The sequence below is a fragment of the Lontra canadensis genome, unplaced genomic scaffold, assembly GCF_010015895.1.
Source record: "Lontra canadensis isolate GAN:19392208 unplaced genomic scaffold, GSC_riverotter_1.0 scaffold3, whole genome shotgun sequence".
In the NCBI taxonomy this organism is placed as follows: domain Eukaryota; kingdom Metazoa; phylum Chordata; class Mammalia; order Carnivora; family Mustelidae; genus Lontra; species Lontra canadensis.
The window spans coordinates 24,657,069-24,677,514 of NW_022630997.1; positions in this window are offsets into that span (position 1 = coordinate 24,657,069).

Sequence of the window (20,446 nt, forward strand, 5' to 3'; positions counted from 1 at the left end):
AAGTGAAAATTTTTGCCCCTCACACTTACATCCTTAATCCTTCTGCCCTTGATTTTGGAATATGGTATAAGATAGGTATTTACTATCTTTTACTTTTCTCATATAGATAGCAAATTGATTGTTGATGATATTTAGATTTAATGCTGTATTGGATTAAGATTTGGGGGGATTTTCAAGAAATGGGCAGAAGATATGAACAGACATTTCTGCAAAGAAGACATTCAGATGGCCAACAGACACACGAAAAGATGCTCCACATCACTTGGCATCAGGGAAATACAAATCAAAAACACAATGAGATACCACCTCATACCAGTCAGAATGGCTAAAATGAACAAGTAAGGAAATGACAGATGTTGGCGAGGATGCAGAGAAAGGGGAACCCTCCTACACTGTTGGTGGGAAGGCAAGCTGGTGCAGCCACTCTGGAAAACAGCATGGAGGTTCCTCAAAAAGTTGAAAATAGAGCTGCCCTATGACCAAGCAATCGCACTACTGGGTATTTACCCTAAAGATAAAAATGTAGTGATCCAAAGGGGCACGTGCACCCAAATGTTTATAGCAGCAATGTCCACAATAGCCAAACTATGGAAAGAACCTAGATGTCCATCCACAGATGAATGGATAAAGAAGATGTGGTATATATACACAATGGAATACTATGCAGCCATCAAAAATGAAATCTTGCCATTTGCAACAAAGTGGATGGAACTAGAGGGTATTATGCTGAGTGAAATAAGTCAATCAAAGAAAGACAATTATCATATGATCTCTCTGATATGAGGAATTTGAGAGGTAGGGTGAGGGGCTGTGAGGGGTAGGGAAGGAAAAAATGAAACAAGATGGGATTGGGAAGGAGACAAGCCATAAGAGACTCTTAATCTCACAAAACAAAGTGAGGGTTTCTGGGGGGTAGGGGTGGGGTTTAGGGATAGGGTGCCTGGGTTAGGGACATTGGGGAGGGTATGTGCTATGGTGAGTGCTGTGAAATGTGTAAGCCTGATGATTTACAGACCTGTACCCCTGGGGCAAATAATACATTATATGTTAATAAAATAATTTAAAAAAAGATTTGGGGGGATTTTGAAGTGGGGTAAAATGTATTTTGCACATGTGATGGATGTGGGCTTGGGAGAGCCAGAGAGCAGACTATACTGAATTGAATGGTATCTCTTCTAAAATCATATCCAATTTGAACCTCAGTATGTGATCTTATTTGGAAATAGGGTCTTTGCTAATGTAATTAAGTTGAGGTTATATTGGATTAAGATGGACCCTAAATACAACCACTGGAGTCCTTATAAGAAAGACAAGAGCACATAAACACAGACACATAGGGAAAATGTCATGTGAGGATTGCTGGCAATCATCAGTAGCTAGAAGAAGCATGGGAGGATCTTCTATAGAGTGTTTCAGAGAAAGCATGGCCCTGTTGACACCTTGGTTTCCAGAATTATGAGAGAATAAATTTCTGTTGTTATAAGCCACCCAGTTTGTGGTACATAGCCCTGGGAAATTAATACACTGACCCACTGATGGTTGTTAAGAAATTCTTGTCAAACATAGGTATATGTAGGATTGAAAGCTCACAAGATCATAGTAAACTGGGGGGTGCCTGGGTGGCTGTGGGTTAAAGCCTCTGCCTTTGGCTCAGGTCATGATCTCAGAGTCCTGGGATGGAGCCCCACATTGGGCTCTCTGCTCAGCGGGGGAGCCTGCTTCCCCTTCTCTCTATGCCTGTCTCTCTGCCTACTTGTGATTTCTGTCAAATAAATAAATAAAATCTTTAAAAAAATAGTAAACTAGGCAGGTGAATCAAATGAACAAGTGGTGAAGGAATGAAAAAGCGTTACTAAGTGATCTTGGCTTAAGTGTGATGTTGCAGGAGCTTGGGAATTTGACAGTCACTGCAAAATGATTTCGTGAGGAAGCTTTGACTTGGTATTTAACTTGCTACCTAACGGGAACTGATTATATGCCTACTTATTCTTTATCTGTGTATTCCTTTGAATTTCTCTAGATAAATAGGGATTTACCTAGAGAAAATTTTGGCTTTTCAATTTCTGTGGTATTTTCAGCTATTTTATGCTCAGGACAAAAATTTGGCATGTTTTGTTAATGCTAAAGCTGATAGAAATACATCCTCATCTTATTTTGTAAAAAAAGAAAAAAAAAAGAAAAAAGAACCTTTCATATTTTTTCTTTTCCCTAAATGCTTGTTTGTTGAAAATTTGAAAAATAGAGGTCAGCAAAAGGGAAAAATATGTTAACAAAGATTAACACCATGTACTTGTATTAGTATTTATGTCACAACATGGGTTATTTGGGAAGCTGACTCTGAGATGGAGATTAGAGTACAGGACATTTATTAAGGAGTGGTCTTGGGAAGGGAGGCAAAAGAAACAGGACTGAGTAGAGGGAGAAAGTTGAACTGAGATGCAGTCCCAATCAACCAACCTGATGATAAACTCTGGATCTGAGATAGTCCTTCAGAACTGTCCCAAGTTTGGGCAAGGGGAACAGATGCTTATACTTCCTGCACTGATCAGTCACTGGATATGAGCTACCCTTGGAAGGAGGTAGGATCTTGGGCCACTTTCCTTCAGGCAAAACAATCCCCAAAGAAGGCTGAGAGCTAAGGGCTATCTTCTGCAGCACTTCCCAGGGGCTGAGGGGATACGTCCTCCATTTCTGGAGAGGGATCTGGAAGGCAAATGCAGCATCTACCACATATAGCTACAGAAAATTGAGTTCATCATATACCACAATTCATGGCTGCTATGGACTGAATGTTTGTGTCCCCACCAAAATTCATATGTTGAAGGCCCAGTCTCCAGTGTAATGGTTTTTGGATGAGGGGCCTTTGGGAAGTAATAGGACCATGAGGGTGGAATTTTTATAATGGGATTAGTGCCCTAAGAAGAAACACAAGAATGATGATCTCTCTTTCCACCATGTGAAGATCCAACAAGAAGGTGGCCATCTGCAAACCGAAAAGAGGGTTCTCATCGGACATGAGTCTACAGGCCCCAGCAACCCAGCAACTGTGAGAAATATTTGTTTTTTATTTTGTATATTTATTTTTCTAAGTTCATTTACAGACAGAAGTGTCCATTGACAAGTTCTATAATTTATTTATTTATTTATTTTGTAAAAGATTTTATTTATTTATTTGACAGAGAGAGATCACAAGTAGGCAAAGAGGCAGGCGGGGGTGGGGAGGTGGCGGGGAAGCAGGCTCCCCGCTGAGCAGAGAGCCCAATGCGGGGCTTGATCCCAGTTCCCTGAGATCATGACCTGAGCCGAAGTCAGAGGCTTAACCCACTGAGCCACCCAGGTGCCCCGACAAGTTCTATACTTTAAATATATAATTTGTCATAGGACACCTGATTACAGCTGGGATTTAGAGCTCATCATATACCTGATTAAAAAAAACCAAAAACTCTCATGTTCAGGAGTCCAACTTCCCAAATAATAAATAGCTTTACTGAAGGGGAAGCTCTAAAACGTTGTGGTTAGAACTTCTACTACTTTTAGCATGATAGAATAACTTATGGCAGAAAAAGGCACCCTTTAAGAATAACTGGAGAAGTTGAATAAAAAAAAAAATCTTGGGCATGGGGATGCTGCTAAGGCAACTTAGAACTGAGAGGTCAAGTTTCTGAATGGGGGGAAAACCATGGAGAGCTGAACTAGTGTTCTGCATTCATGTTTTTCCATGGGGAATTTCACAAATATAGGCTCAAGGAATATGGCTGGAAACCCGTAAGAGTCTTGGGGGAAAGGGTTGCTGTTGGAAAGCAGAGAAACCATCAAAGCTTTTGGCAGGCCTGTGGTTCTAAATAGACACAAACTGGAAGCTGGAGGGGCAGAAAACTGAGTCCCATTGATTAGGTTTATTCCAAGCCATTTTGCTGAATTCTGAAGAAACAAAGTGTAGCAGGCAAGAAGCTAGGGAGAAAGTTTCTGAAAAGCAGAGTGGAGGTTTTTGGTCATCTCAGTCTAGGAGTTAAGGATTAGAGTTCAAGATATGTCATGAAGGGGGTCATGAAGTGGAGACTGTGGGGAACTGCCCAAGCTATTGGTTGGAACTCTCCAGGCTTTAGTCTAGGGTGGGAATGATGAAGAGGTAGAAAAAGCCTTTGGTAAAGCTGCAGCCTAACCTTGAATCATCAGTCCTGATTAGATTAAGATGATTAGCCTACCTAGCAGAGGAAATGATGAAACCTCCCTGGAAATTCCCTCATGATCCAGAGCTTCTGCAGTTTCTCAATACAATATCTGACTGTCAATCAAAAATATCAGGCATACCAAGAAATAAAACAAAATGACCATGAACACAAGAGAAAAATCAGGTGATTCAGAATTATAGACATCAGCCAATTTTTAAAATATAACTATGATGAGGACATTTGAGATAATAGAGAAAATAGATTAAGAAAAAGAGAATCTCAGTGGAGACAAATGGGACAGAGGGAACAGGTATGACATACATGTAATTTGAATCCCAGCAGACTAAGCACAAAAGGGAAAGCAAATGCTCCAAGATGGAAAAATAAAATGCAGAACACAAATGAAGTGCAATGAAAAAGCTAAATATATGGGTAAATATAAGTGGATTTTGACTATATAAAATAGCAGTAATGTTCTTTGCAATTTAAAATATATAAAATTAATGTATAATATAGAATATATAGAATTAATAACACAAAAGGCAGGAGATGGTAAATGGAGTTAAAGTGTTCTAAAGTCCTAGCATTTTCAGGGAAGTAATAACATTAATAATTAATTTAAGGCTGTGTAGTGGCTTAAATTGTGTTCCAAAAAGATACAGGGAAATTTGTACCTTTAAATGCGTATATTGGGGAAGGAGCCAACATTGTCCTTCAATAGATGAATGAATAAAGAAGATGTGGTTCATATAATGTACTATTACTCAGCCATCAGAAAGGATGAATACCTCCATTTCATCGACATGGATGGAACTGGAGGGGATTATGCAAAGTGAAATAAGTCAGTCAGAGAAAGACAATTATCATTTGGTTTCACTCATATGTGGAATACAAGGAATAGTGCAGAGGACCAGAGGGGAAGGGAGGGAAAACTGAATGGGAAGAAATCAGAGGGGGAGACAAACCATGACAGACTCTGGATTCTGGGAAACAAATTGAGGGTTACAGAAGGGAAGGTGGTAGAGGGATGGGATAACCGGGTGATGGGTATTAAGGAGGGTGTGTGATGTGATGAGCACTGGGTGTTATATGCAACTAATGAATCACTGAACACTACATCAGAAAGTAATCATGTACTATATGTTGGCTAATTGAACATAATAAAAAAAATTAAATAAATGCATATAATGGAAAAGAAGAAAGACTGAAAATGAAGTATCTAGTCACCTTGAAAATTTAGAAAAACAATAGCAAAATACATCTATAAAAGTAGAAAGACGTAAAGACATGAGCAGAAATTAATTAACTAGAAAACAAATGCATAAGAGAGAAAACCAACAGAACTAAAAGTTGGGTTTTTTTAAAGACTAGTAAATTTGAGAGACCTCTAGCAAGGTAAGTCAGGGAAAAACGAGAAAGAAAGCACAACATTCTAAGGCAGGAATGAAAAGAGGCCATTTCTTTGGATTGTATAGACATTAAAAAAAAATAAGACAATATAGACAACATAGATTTTATAGTCCCATATCTACTAAATAAGTTGATTCTGTAATTAAAAAAAAAACTTTCTCAGTGGGGCACCTGGGTGGCTCAGTCGTTAGGCGTCTGCCTTCGGCTCAGGTCGTGATCCCAGGGTCCTGGAATGGAGTCCCACATTGGGCTCTCTGCTCAGCTGGAAGCCTGCGTCTCCCTCTTCCACTCCCCCTGCTTCTGTTCTCTCACTGTGTCTCTGTCAAATAAATAAATAAAATCTTAAAAAAAAACCCCCAGCCTTCCCATATAGACATTTTCAGGCCCACATGGCCTTATGGGTGAATTCTTACAAATATTTCAGGAAGAAGTAACATAAGTTTTATACAAGTCCTCCAGAGAATAGAAAAATATGAAGCACTTCCAACTCATTTTAAGAGATTAGCATAACCTCTGGTACCAAAGCTTGAAAAGAACATTAAGAAATGAAATGAAAATCACAGGCCAAACTCTTACAAGAAGAGATATGCAGAAATCCTAAACAAAATATTAGCAAATTAAATTCATCAATGTATAAAGAGAACGGTATATCATGACCAAATTGGCTTTTGTTAAGGTTGATCTGAAATTTGAAAATTAATCAGTGTAATGCATCATATTAATGGAAAAAAGAGGAAACACGTAATCATCTCTATAGATGCAGAAAAAGCATTTTATCATGCAAAAACCATCGATGATAAAAACTCTTAGCATATTTAGAGTAAAAGGAATTCCTTTTTTTTTTTAAAGTTTATTTATTTATTTATTTGTCAGAGAGAGAGAGAGAGAGAAAGAGCACAAGCAGGGGGAGCAGCAGGCAGTGGGAGAAGCAGGTTCCCTGCTGAGCAAGAAGCCCAGTATGGGACTCAAGCCCAGGACTCTGGAATCATGACCTGAGCTGAAGACAGTTAAGCACTGAGCCACCCAGGCATACCTAGAAGGAATTTCTTTTATCTGATAAGGAATATCAATAAAAAACCCAGAGAAAACATAATACTTAAGAGTGTTATTTAAAAACACCCCCTTGAGGCGCCTGGGTGGCTCAGTGGGTTAAGCCTCTACTCTTCGGCTCAGGCCATGATCTCCGGGTCTTGGGATTGAGCCCTGTATCAGGCTCTCTGCTCAGCAGGGAGCCTACTCCCCCCCCCCCGCCTGCCTCTCTACTTGTGATCTCTCTCTGTCTCTGTCAAATAAATAAATAAAATCTTAAAAAAAAAAAAATAAAAACAACCCCTTGAGATGGGCAATGGGACAAGGTTACCTTTTTTTTGTGCACGAGTATAACAGTGCCTACTTTGGAATTCTAAACATAAGAATTATGACTGCTGCATTACTTCTGCCCTTCAAATCACACACACACACACACACACACACACACACACAGTCGCTTCCTGTGGCCCACTCTAACTAAAAACCATCAGGGAAGGGAATTCTGGAAGATGTAGTTTTGCCTACCTAAATCGACACATTATAAAGCTACCACAGGTATTAGTTTTTCCAAAATCGACTTACTGCTTTAATTCAATTCTAATAACAATCCTAGCAGTTGTTTTAATTGCCCCATAGAAATTGATAAATTGATTCTAAAATTTATCTGAAAATGCAAAGGACCAAGAAGAGTCAATACAGGGGCACATGGGTGACTCAGTGAGTTAAGCCTCTGCCTTCAGCTCAGGTCATGATCTTGGGGTCCTGGGATTGAGCCCCGCATTGGGCTCTCTGCTCAATGGGGAGACTGCTTCCCCCCTCTCTCTGCCTGCTTTTCTGCCTACTTATTATCTCTCTTTGTCAAATAAATAAATAAAATCTTAAAAAAAAAAGGAGTCAATACAATCTTGAAGAAGAAGAACAAGGCTGGTGATTTAGAATACCAGTTGTCAAGACTTGTTATGTTGTTATAATAATGAAGACCCAGGGAAAGACATATAGACCAATGAAAGAGAACAAAAATTCCAGAAAGAAATCCATACACACACACACACACACACACACACACACACACACACATACACATATATATTTACCTCATTTATGACAAAGATAAAACTGCAGTACAGTAGTGAAATGATGGTTTTTTAAAAGTATTTTTTAGATCTATTATTATTATTTTTTTAAAGATTTTATTTATTTATTTGAGAAAGAGTAACTACAAAGAGAGAGAGCACACACAGAGGGAGAGGGAGGAGAGAAGCAGATTCCCTGCTGAGCAGGGAACCTGACATGGGGCTCCATCCCAGATCCCTGGGATCATGACCTGAGCCAAAGACAGATGCTTAACCATCTGAACCACCCAGGCGCCCTTATTATTATTCTCCTTAAGGTTTTTTATTTATTTAAGCAATCTCTACACCTCATATGGGACTTGAACTCATGACCCTAAGATCAAGAGTTGCACACTCCTCCAACAGAGCCAGCCAGGTACTCCAAAAGATTTTTGTTATTTTTAAGTAATCTCTATACCCAAAGTGGCACTAGAACTTACAACCCTGAGATCAAGAGTCACATGCTCTACCGACTGAGCCAGCCAGGTGCCCCATGATGGTCTTTATAATAAGTGGTGTTGGTTTTTTAAGATTTTATTTATTTATTTGACAGAGAGGGACACAGCGAGAGAGAGAACATAGGCAGGAGGAGAGGGAGAGGAAGAAGCAGACTTCCTGCCGAGCAGAGAGCCTGATGCGGGGCTCAATCCCAGGACACTGGGATCATGACCTGAGCCCAGGGCAGAAGTTTATAAAACAAGTTTTTGCCCTTGCCTCCTACCTTACACAAAAAACAACTGCAGATGCATCAGATTTAAATATAAATGGTTAAATAATAAAGCTCTAAGAAGAAAGCATAGAGTAATACATTCATGATACTGGAATAAGCAAAGTTTCTTTTTTAAGATTTTATTTACTTATTTATTTATTTAGCACATGAGTGGGGCTAGGGGTAGAGAAAGAGGGAGAGAGAAAATCTCTAGCAGATTCCATGCTGAGCGCAGAACCCAATATGGGGCTTGATCCCAAGACCCCAAGATCATGACCTGAGATGAAATCAAAAGTCAGATGCTCAACCAACTGAGCCACCAAGGCACCACTGGAATAAGCAAAGTTTTCTAAAAAGGGCCCAAAGAATGTGGTAACTTAAAGGAAAAAAATTGGTAAATTAGACTCTGTACATCAAAAATACCATTTCATCAAAAAAGGTCAAGCCCCAGAGTGGGAAAAAATAGTTACTGTGTATTTGTGTCAGACCACTGACTTAAAAAGCCTCAGATATATAAAGAAATCCTATAAACTGATTTAAAAAATGATATAGAAGTTGATAAAAAAAAATGACCAAAAGACTGGAACATTCTTAATAAGCATATAAACAATTTCATTCATCTTCAAGGAAATGCAATTTAAAACCACAGTGAGATATCACTACTTATCCATCAGAAAGGCTACAATATAAAAGGACTGACAATACCGAATACTGGGGAGGATATTGAACAAAGAAACTCATGTCTTGCTGGTGGTAATGTATATTGCTACAATCATTTCAGAAAGCTGGCAGTATTTACCAAAGCTAAATGTGCATATCCCACAACCCGGCAATCCACCTACCGTAGGTATATACCCACCCCAAGAAATGTATAAACACTTTGATCCAAGGTATGTTTATGAACTTCATAGAAGCAGTATACATAATAGTTCCAAACTGGAAATAACACAAATGTCCATTAATAATAGAATGAAAAAAAGTTGTGATATGCAGCAGTGAAAACAACATGATTGGTCTTGCAAATACCATGGAAAGCAACAGACACAAGAAGATTCATATAAGCTTCAAAAAGAGGCAAAAGTCATCTACGGTATTAGAAGTCAGGATAATGGTCACCATTGAGGGGAAGTGACCAGGAATGAGCACAGATAGGCTTCTGAGTCGCAGGCAGTGATCTAATTCTTGGTCTAGGTGCTGATCACTTGGGTGTAACCAAACAAATAGCAAATGAATTTTAAAAACATAAAATCTACAATTGCACAAAAACATTTACATTCATTTCACTTTGTGAAAATTAATGAAATGATATGCTTATGATTTGTGTACTTTTCTTTAGTTATGTTATACTTCAATAAAAAGTTTACCGAAAAGCTACCAATCAACCAATCTTCCCTCAAACAAGGTGCTCAATTTTCTTCTACTACTCAGATAACAAGTTGTTAAATATTAGTAAATAAGAAAGCATTTGAGGGGAAGAATCAATCTCATTGATGACCAGAGGAAAAATTGTAGCACATGATAAATTCTACTCAATACATTATATATATATATATATACATATATATATTAAAATTTATTTATTTTAGAGAGAGTGAGCATGTATACAAGAGCACACATGTGGGGAGGGGCAGAGAGAAAGAATCTTTAAGCAGACTCCCCGTTGAATGCACAGGTTGGGGGGTGGTGGTCAGGGAGTGGCTCCACAAGGGGCTTGATCATGGAACCCATGAAACCATGACCTGAGCCAAAACCAAAAGTCAGATGCTTAACCAACTGAGCCACCCAGGTGCCCCTCAATAGATTATAGTATAACTTAAAAATACTTTTATCACCTGGAGAAAAGACGCAAAACAAATGCCGACTAGAAATAGTCAATCTTTTTCCCCAAATATTGTATATAACTTTTATAATCAACAAGTATTTTTTGATTTGAGAATATGAACAATTATAAGAGAGAATTTTTAATATATTTCTTTCAGTCCTTCTTAGGGTGAAATTCCTTCTTTCTTTCTTTTGTAAAGATTTTACTTATCCATTTAACAGAGAGAGAGAGAGTGAGCACAAGCAGGGGGAGCAGCAGAGGAAGAGGGAGAAGCAGGCTCCCTGCTGAGCAGGGAGCCTGATACAGGACTTGATCTCAGGACCCTGGGATCTGGCCTGAGCTGAAGGCAGATAGATGCTTAACCAACTAAGCCACCCAGGCATCCTGAAACTCCTTATGTCTTTAAGATAATTTTCAGATGTTGTTAAAGGCAACAAACTTGCAGTGAATAGTAAAGTCCTAGAGCTCTAATGCACAATACAGTGAATATAAACAACTACATTGTTTTATTATCATCAAATTCGCTAAGAGACTAGAACTTAATTATTCCAACTCTAAAAAGAAATGGTAACTATACAATATGATAGAGGTGCTAATTGTTGCTACAAACATATGATTATAGCAAATGAACATGTTGATACCTTAAGTTGACACAATTATAGGTCAAACATATATCAACCAAAAAAAAAGAAAAAAAAAGAAAAAATTTCAACTTGAAATACAGTTGTTCTTCTATGTTTTAAAAACCACATTATGTTTTTAAAAGACTTTATTTATTTATTTATTTATTTATTTATTTATTTATATATTTAGTGAGTGTGCAAGCCAGGGGAAGGGCAGAGAAAGAAGAGAAAGAATCTTAAGCAGATTCTGGGCTGAGCACAGAGCCCAACATCGGGCTCAATCTCAAGACCCTGAGATCATGACCTGAGCCAAAATCAAGATGCTTAAGTGACTAAGCCACTCAGGTTCCAGAAAGCACATTACATTTTTAAACATTTATTGGCTTTTTCCAAAGTGGGGGCTAAGAAATGGATCATAGATAGAAGCTTTGTATGATAAGTCTGCTAAATGGCTGCATATATACCTACCTCTGTAAAAGGTAGGCTTTCAAACTTGTACATTGCCGCTGGCTGGCATAGCTCTTACAGTTCTTGGTAAAGACAGCCATCTAGTGGAAATAGTTCTACTGAGTTTTAAAGACTGGCAAAGAGAATGAATATGAATCTTCAGCCTAACTACAAGCTACAACGTTGATTCAAGGCATAAGAAGAAATTAAAACAAAAAACAAAAAACAAAAAACCCAACAAAACTCCAGTATTCACATGCTTTCTTATTTTATGTGCAGGTCTGGAAGTGAAGTGGGAGGCAGGTTGTGGGGTAGGGAGAGAAACCGATGCTTTGCATTAATAGGTACAAAAAAGAAAGTAAGTGCTTTGCAGCTGGTTGTGATGTAGGAACTTCAGTGAGCTAGTAGTCATTAACCAGTTAGAGTTATAGGATAAGTATTCCTTTAAGCAGATGGTTTAAATAGCTAAAGCAATGTGTCACTTACACTAAAGAGGAAGAAGGAGGATGTGGAGGAGGAGGAGGTGGGAGAAGAGGAGGAGAGGAAAAAGGAGAGGAAGAAGAATACTAAATGAGAAAAAACAAACAAAAATAAAATCGAAAAGCACTGTATTATGCCAAATGTACCCAAGGCTCCAATTCTGAGAAGTAATGGTGCAAAGCAGAATCTGAATTGGGGTTAGAAGACCTGAGTTAGATCTGCTTCTGGTGTGTATAATCTATATGGCTCTGCTTGTTTTATTTATCCAAATTACAGTTTTCTTGTTTATAAAAATAGTATAGTATAGTAAGGACACATACCTAGGAAGAGAGTGACTCTCTCCTTTCAGGTACTGCTGGAAACCTTGGATGCTAGCTGGGAATGAGAGGTATGGAGAGGCACGGAGTAAAATACTTTCTCATCATAACTTACTATCACTCTGTGTTTTTCTAACTTTTGCTGTCCATGGACCACTTAATGGATTTTTAGAGCATATATAAGTTATCAACTTTAGGTTTAAAATCTATTAGCACTTAAAAAGTGAAGCATATTAAAATTAATAATAATACTCTCTGACAGGTTTGATCACGGATGACTTGAACTGCAGTTCAGGTTTCTTACTCTTTATGTTCTTCTAAATTAGAAAATGCTAAATCACAATTATAAGTCATTAGAAGTGGGAACAAATGTTTGCAGATGCTGTCAGATGGTTTTGTATTTTTTGATTGGATACAGATCCAAAAGTGTGGGGAGATTTTTCTTTGAACAGCACACTTAGTTCTTAGATGCTAATGTTTCAAGTGTTTTAAACATTTGAGTATCTAATAACACACTCCTTGGTTGTATGTGGCTCTAAGAAATATTTCTTGATATCTTCTTGCAGCATCTGGTTGCAGTTTTAAAATATGCCCATTAATATACCATAGATTTCTTTCTTTGAAGAGTAAAAAGAATCAAGGGTTGGCAGAGTGAAATTCTTGACTATTGAATCATTTTCACTACAATTCACTTTTCTTATAAAATCTTGGTATTTTAACTTCAGCATTATAAACATCATGGTATGTGGAGTATAAGAAATAGTGCAGAGGACCATAGGTAAGGGAGGGAAAACTGAATGGGAAAAAATCAGAGAGAAAGATAAACCATGAGAAACTCAACTATAGGAAATAAACTGAGGGTTGGTGGATGGGAGGTAGGTGGGGGGAATAGGGAAACTGAGCGATGGACATTAAAGAGGACACATGATGTGATGAGCACTGGGTGTTATATGCAACTGATGAATTACTGAACTCTACATCTGAAACTAATGATGTACTATATGTTGGCTAATTGAATTTAAATTAAAAAAAAAAAAGGCCATCATGGTATTTTTAACCTTAAAATAAGAGGTTCTGGCTAGTCAAGATGCAGGTATATTTCTGAGGTGTGAGGGTTAAGGAAGCCATTTGAAATCTTTAAACATTTTTTACATTTAAGTTCAGTTTAATTAAGATATACTGTATTGTTAGTTTTTTATTCACACAGCAGCACATCTCTTGCTCTAATATATAGCTGCTACTCTATTATTATTATATCTACTATACATTTCCCATTTTCCGTCACAGACTCACAAAGTAATTGTTAACCATTGTCTCTTTTTCTGTAGCATGCATTTGGAGTGATAAACACTTGAAGCCATCAAGTGCATCTCCATTATCTGATACATATAAAATATATAAAGTATACAATCATCTAATAAAATGTTTATAATGTTAAGAGGTAATTCATAGTTCCAGTGGTTTTGAACAATTCCAGAGTTGTTCTAGAGTAGCATGGATATGTGATAGTAATGGCCTTCCACAACTATATTGCTGATATTCAGAATTCAATTGTCTTATTTTGCTAGTAGCTTATTATTGCTTCTTTCTAAGCGAAAAACACAAATTTTATTGATCCTGGCTCTTATTACAAAGTTCCTACCAACAGTATAAGTTACACCTGTTTTGACTACAAGAAAGGAAACTTTGAGCAATGCCTCTGTAATGTTAGCTTTTTTTTTTTTTTTTGCCTTTAGCAACCAAAATTCCTCATTTCATTGGCTTAATGCAGAAATCTGGGTGGTTTAATTGAAGATAACCCTAATGTTTCAATGGCATGAACTATTTGTCAAATTTCCATAAGAGATACTGCGCTGCAGACGAAAAGCAAATGGACTGTCAGTTTTCAAAAATCTCATATTCAGACACCAATCATACTTAGTTGTGATCTTCTTTTGCAGTTCTTATATGGAATAATCATACTCAGAGATGTCTCTGACCCAAATCTAGTTCTATTCACACTGTAGATTTGTGGTATAACTCTTTTTTTTAAATAATTCTTTTTTAAAAGTTTTTATTTAAATTCTAGTTAGTTAACATACAGTGTGATAGTAGTTTCAGGTGTACAACATATTGAAGCAACACTTCCATAAATCACCCAGTGCTCATCGCAACAAGTGCACTCCTTAATCCCCAACACCTATTTAACCCTTCCTTCTCCCACCTCCCTTCTGGTAACCATCAGTTTGTTCTCTAGAGTTTAGAGTTTGTTTCTTGGTTTGCCTTTCTCTCTCTCCCTTTTCCCCCCTTTGCTCATTTGCTTTGTTTCTAAAATTCCACGTATGAGAGAAATCATATGATATTTGCCTTTCTCTGACTGACTTATTTCACTTAGCATAATACACTCTAACTCCATCCATGTCATTGCAAATGGCAAGATTTCATTCTTTTTTATGGTTAATATTCCATTCCTTACCCATTTGTCAATTGATAGACACTTTTGTCAATTGATAGACACTATGGCTATTTTCATAATTTGGCTATTGTAGATAATGCTGCTATAAACATCGGGACACATATATCCCTTTAAATTAGCATTTTTGTATTCTTTAGGTAAATACCTAGTATTGCAATTGCTGGATCATAGGGTAGTTCTATTTTTAACTTTTTGAGGAACCTCCATACTGTTTTCCACAATGGCCCTACCAGATTGCAAGGAAGTTATTGTTATTATTTTTTAAGATTTTATTTATTTACTTGCCAGAGAGAGAGAGAGCAAGTAAAGAGAGCAAGAGTACAAGCAGGGGTTCTTGAGAATTAGGCTCCCCACTGAGCAAGAAGCCCAATGTGGGACTTGATCCCAGGACCCTGGGACCATGACCTGAGCTGAAGGCAGAGGCTCAACCGACTGAGCCACCCAGGCATCCTACAAGGAAGTTATTTTTAATAGCACATGATTTCTCTTATTTTCATTTGCTTTTTTTTTTTTAAATAAAGATTTTATTTATTTATTTGACAGAGATCACAAGCAGGCAGAGAGGAAGGCGGGGGTGGGGCAGGCTCCCTGCTGAGCAGAGAGCCTGATGTAGGGCTCCATACCAGGACCCTGGGATCATGACCTGAGCTGAAGGCAGAGGCTTAACCCACTGAGCCACCCAGGCACCCCCTAAAGCTAGCTTTTAATGTAGAAGTAGTTTTTGCTTAAAGAAACCAGATAATTTTATTAAAACAGGTAAGTGGAATTCTTTCTAAACATCATTTTATTATGATGCAGACAAGTGCTTCTTTAAAGTAACATTTAAAATCTTTACATTTCTGTTCTTAAAACAAATAGAAAAAAATTTATTATAATCCATATAATCTTATTTCCCTAACTGGTTCAGTTACCTAGCTACTCCAGAATCTTTATGTTTGCTCATGGTTGTATCAGCAGTCTCATATCATGGCCCTGTGTATACATATCTTTCCTTACAACTCTTTGCCTGTACTATACATCAACATAACTACTCTTATTTGCAACTATAAAGGGATTTTTTAGATTGGTCTCATTCTCAAAGACCAGCTCTCTTAGCTTCTCTGTTGAGGTAGAAACTAAAAAAGAGCTCATAGTCCTATATAACATTTCTACAGTGTCTTTTTTTTTTTCTTTTAAAAAATCAGGAAATGGTTTTTCAACTTTTAGAGAAAACTGGGATTAAAAATAAAACTTTACTTTTACTCCTTTTCTTTGACTCTTTGCTTCCCATGGGCATCTATTATCTTCTTTAGGTAAAGTCGTCCTGGATATGTTTCCTTGACTGGATGATTTAGTATTATAATGATGAAATAATCCAAAACTTGATACATAAATTCAATGTAATCCCAATAAAAATTCCAAGTGTATATTCTAAGGAATTTGATAAATGTTTGAAGTTATATGGGAGAATAAATATCCATAAATAGCTAAGACAAGAATAAAGAAGGAGAATAAAAAATGGGCTCTTCCTTTGAGATATAAAGACACACTACAAACTATAATAATAACAACAGTGTAGTATTGGCACAAGAATAAACAGATAAAAAAAACATAACTGAGAGATCATAGACCCACGTATACTGAGAATTTAATATATAATGGAGGTGATATCATAAATCAATGTGAAAGAATGGATTTTGTTAGCAGTGGTATTGGGAAAACTGGCTCAGTACATGAAGAAAAATAAAACTGGATTCCTACCTAAGCTCACATACAAAGTTGGATTCTAGATGGCTGAAAGACCGAAATGAGGAAGGTAAGTTATAAAGCTAATGGAAGAAAACTTAAGAGAATATTTTTTTGTAACCCAGGAGCAAAGGAAGACTTAATAAAAGTCCAAAAGCACAGATCATAAAACACAGATACTACATCAAAATTAACAATTACTACAAAGGACACTGTGGACAAAATTAATAGATGACAAATGAGAATATTTTTGAAAATTTAAAAACTGACAAAGAATTAATATTTAATATATCCAAAGAACTCCTATAAATCAACAAGAAAAAGCCAATAATTCAAATAAGGAAATGTGCAAAGGATATGAGCGCTAATTACCTGATTTACACTATAGGAAACTCCAGCAAGCACATGAAGAAATGTATCAATAATTGAGAAATTCAAGTTAAAACAATTAGATATCAGTTTTCACTTATTAGAAAGCTATGTCATGCCAGGTTTGATATTACAGGAACTCCCAGGTACTTGATAAAATCAGAGGTTTATAGCAAGTATATTATACTATACTTGTATACTAGTACATAGTGTATAGTTATATTGCTAGTATAGGGCAGTTCTATTCTTGGGATATATGTCAAAGAAATGTCACACAGGTAAATGTAAGAACTCATATAAAATTTTTCATTTCAGCATTATTTGTGGTGGTGGGTGGATGCTTTCGCGAGTGTCCATTGCTGTAAAAGTGGTTAGGCAAAATATGGTGGTTGCACACCATGGGAACAAGGCAAGAATTAGAAATGGCTAAGTAGATTTTAGATCTATACATGGCACTAGAGATGGACTTAAAAGCATAGTGCAGAGTGACAAAAATAAGAAATGAAAAAATACAGAGCGGTAGCATTTAAACAAATTAAAATTATCTTTTCACAAAACAATATATTTTGCAAATACACTTAAACAAAAAGATACCCATTCAACTCACTGGCATGGCTGCCTATTGGGGATGAAGGAGCAAGGCATGAAGAATGAGGATTAAATAAGGGCGAGGCCTTGCACAAACCAATGATGATAATGGACTATGAAGTGAAGAATATGACGAACTCAACCCTGGGGCATCCACCTCACCCTCCCACCTCTGCAGATAAAAAAAACTCCTGCATGCTTTCATCATGTATTCACTTTTTATGCACGTATATCTAATCTCTTCAGATAAAGTTGTTCCAAGCAAGTTTGGGCACACCTGATTTAGAAAGTCTTGCATTTGAAAAGGAGCTATGAAGCACTAATTCATAACAGCCTTATATTGTTCTCAAACTACAATAATAAGAAACAACTCCTCCAAGCCCTAAACTAAAAAATAAATAGGATAAGGAATATGATGATATATATTCTATAATACTATTTATATAAATTAAAATTACATGCATACACAAAACAGGATCTTTGCAAGAACACCTGTAAACAAAGATACTCATTGAATTCATCACTACAGAGCAGTGGAAAGGATGTTCACATACAATCCTATTGGCTGAAAATAGTAAACATGGAAGTTTGAAGATGAGGAGGGGTTTGAAGGAAATTCACTACATTCTAGCCATTGAACTCTAGCCATTTGAAGGAAATTCACTACATTCTAGCCATTGATATGGTATTACATATATAGTCTCTCATTTAATCCTCACAACAGTTCTGTGAAGTGGGTTGTTAACTCTATTTTACAAATGAAGAAAACTGAAACCCAGAAAAGCTAATGTCACAGCAATTGAGTGGTAGAACCGGGACTCAGATATATTTTTAAAAAAGATTAATCTATTTTATTTATTTATTAGAGAGTAGAGAGAGGGCACAAGTAGGCAGAGCAGCAGGCAGAGGGAAAGGGAGAAGCAGGCTCCTGCTGAGCAGGGAGCCCAATGTAGGGCTCGATCCTAGGACTCCGAGATCATGACCCAAGCCAAAGGCTGATGCCTAACCCGACTGAGCCACCCAGGCACCCCTGGGACTCAGATCTTGATTAATTCTTAGGAAAAGGTTAATAAAAATTATGGATATGCTTAAGTCAGTGCTTGAAGACCTAGTCTTCACACTAGACAACCAAGCCTTAAATAATAGGAGGTTGGTGGAAGTTATTTATTATTTCTGTGGCTTGATATATCATATGATATCCTTCTAAGACCATAAGGAAAAATCAAGCCCAGAATGAGAGTAACTTAACCTGTATTTAGAAGCATTTATTTTTCTCAACTTTCCTAACTATGTGGTGTTTTTCCATGGCCTTTAAAAACATACTTGTTACTCTTCAACTGTGTTAAAAATAGAAAAAAACAGTGGTCTGTTATGTACATATCACGCGGCAATCGAAGAGATCTCACTTCCCAGCTAGTTACTCATTAAGTGGAGCATATAATAATCAGATATTTGACCCTGGCATTGATTGAAGTTGAAGTTGGAGCTCTGGATTGCTTATCAAACTCATGTCATTGAATCTAGTAGGAGTTTATAATAGTTCAATTTTATTATCTATCATAATGTGATATTGGCATAATGAGTACACAACTTTCCAAAATAAAAGTTTCCTGAGAAAAATTTTACATTTGTCTTTAGAAATACTTTATAAGGAATCTTAAACACATCTGTATTCAGATTTATAAGGGAATAAATGATCTATTGCATCGTGTTCTTCATATCCAGTTTTTAATACACTGACCTTAAAATTTCAATTATAGATTACCCAAAATTCAGTTTATTTTTCAGGATTTCTGTTGTTCAGGTAGAGGACAGGAAAAATGAGGCCAGGGAGCAGAAATGGGCAAATCAGAAATGCAGTAGTTACTGGTGACAAAAAATGTTTATTTGAGAAGGGAAAGAAAACGGGCCAAAAAGAAAAGTAAAAAGTAGAATGACTTGTCATTGGCATGGAGATGGAGGGAATATGAATTTGCTCTTGCTGTGTTAAAAATTTAATTTAAAATGAGATGTCTTGGTGAATGTGTGGGTACAAGTTGAGAAACAATTAGAAGTTTGCTTTTTGATTTAGATGATATATTTCCAAGGCTCTAGGCCCATCCTGGAAAAACTTACTCGATATGCTCAGTGCCATAGACATCAGATAATGACTGCAATAACAGAAATAGGCAGTGTCCACATTTGCAGAAGAGTATTGTTTCCTTTTACATCATGAACTGGCACCCTTTTAAAATTAGGGTGCCAAAGTTGCTCCTCCTTTCCCTTTGGCATGTTGGAGGCATCTCATGGAGCGTGTCTTTGGACATGATTTCCAAACAGGGAGGGAGCAGGATAGTCCACTAACAATGAAGTGGAGGAAGAAGCATGCTGGCTGCCAATTTTTGTCAGTGAGGCAGGTAGCAGACAGAGGCAGCAGCGGGGTGGGCATGTGTTGGCAATCAATTTTGATAAGGCATGGACGCTATTGGTTGCTAATCTATTTTCTGATTTAAAACAGACATATTTTGTAATAGTAGTTCTGAGTGAGAGGGGTAAGAGTGGGACTGGGAAGGGATGATTAATGTCTGACCAAATGAGTTCCTGGGTAGCCCTTGCCTTGACTTTTAGGAGAGACTCTGCAAGGAGCAATTGGTTAAAATTGGTGGACTCCTGCAGAACTTCATAAAGGAGGATTTGGTTCTTCATTTATTGATGCTCATTATAGTATCCTACTTTACAACTTAATCCAAGATTTATCTTTAGCCTAATAGTTTGCTGATAACTCTTGAAACATAAAATATTTTTATTCAAACGTTCTTTTGCACATGGATCATGTAAACTGGCAGGTCAGGGGTTCAAAAGGTATTCATTGCATTCTTACTGTTCTAGTTGCAATGTGGGAGAGTAAAACAAAAGTACGATGCAATCTAGAGGGTGTTTCCGTGAGTGGGAAATTTTGAGTCTAATGAGAGAGAGGAGCTATAACTCACATAGAACAGTTTACAATACAAATAAGTGTATATATTTAACTGAAGACTTGAGTCCAGTTTTTATTATATTTTTAAAATTTTAAAAGATATTTTTTATTTATTTGACAGAGAGAAAGAGGGAGAGAGAGAGGTCACAAGTAGTCAGAGAGAGAGGAGGAAGCAGGCTCCCTGACCAGCGGAGAGCCCGATGTGGGCTCGATCCCAGGACCCTGGGATCAT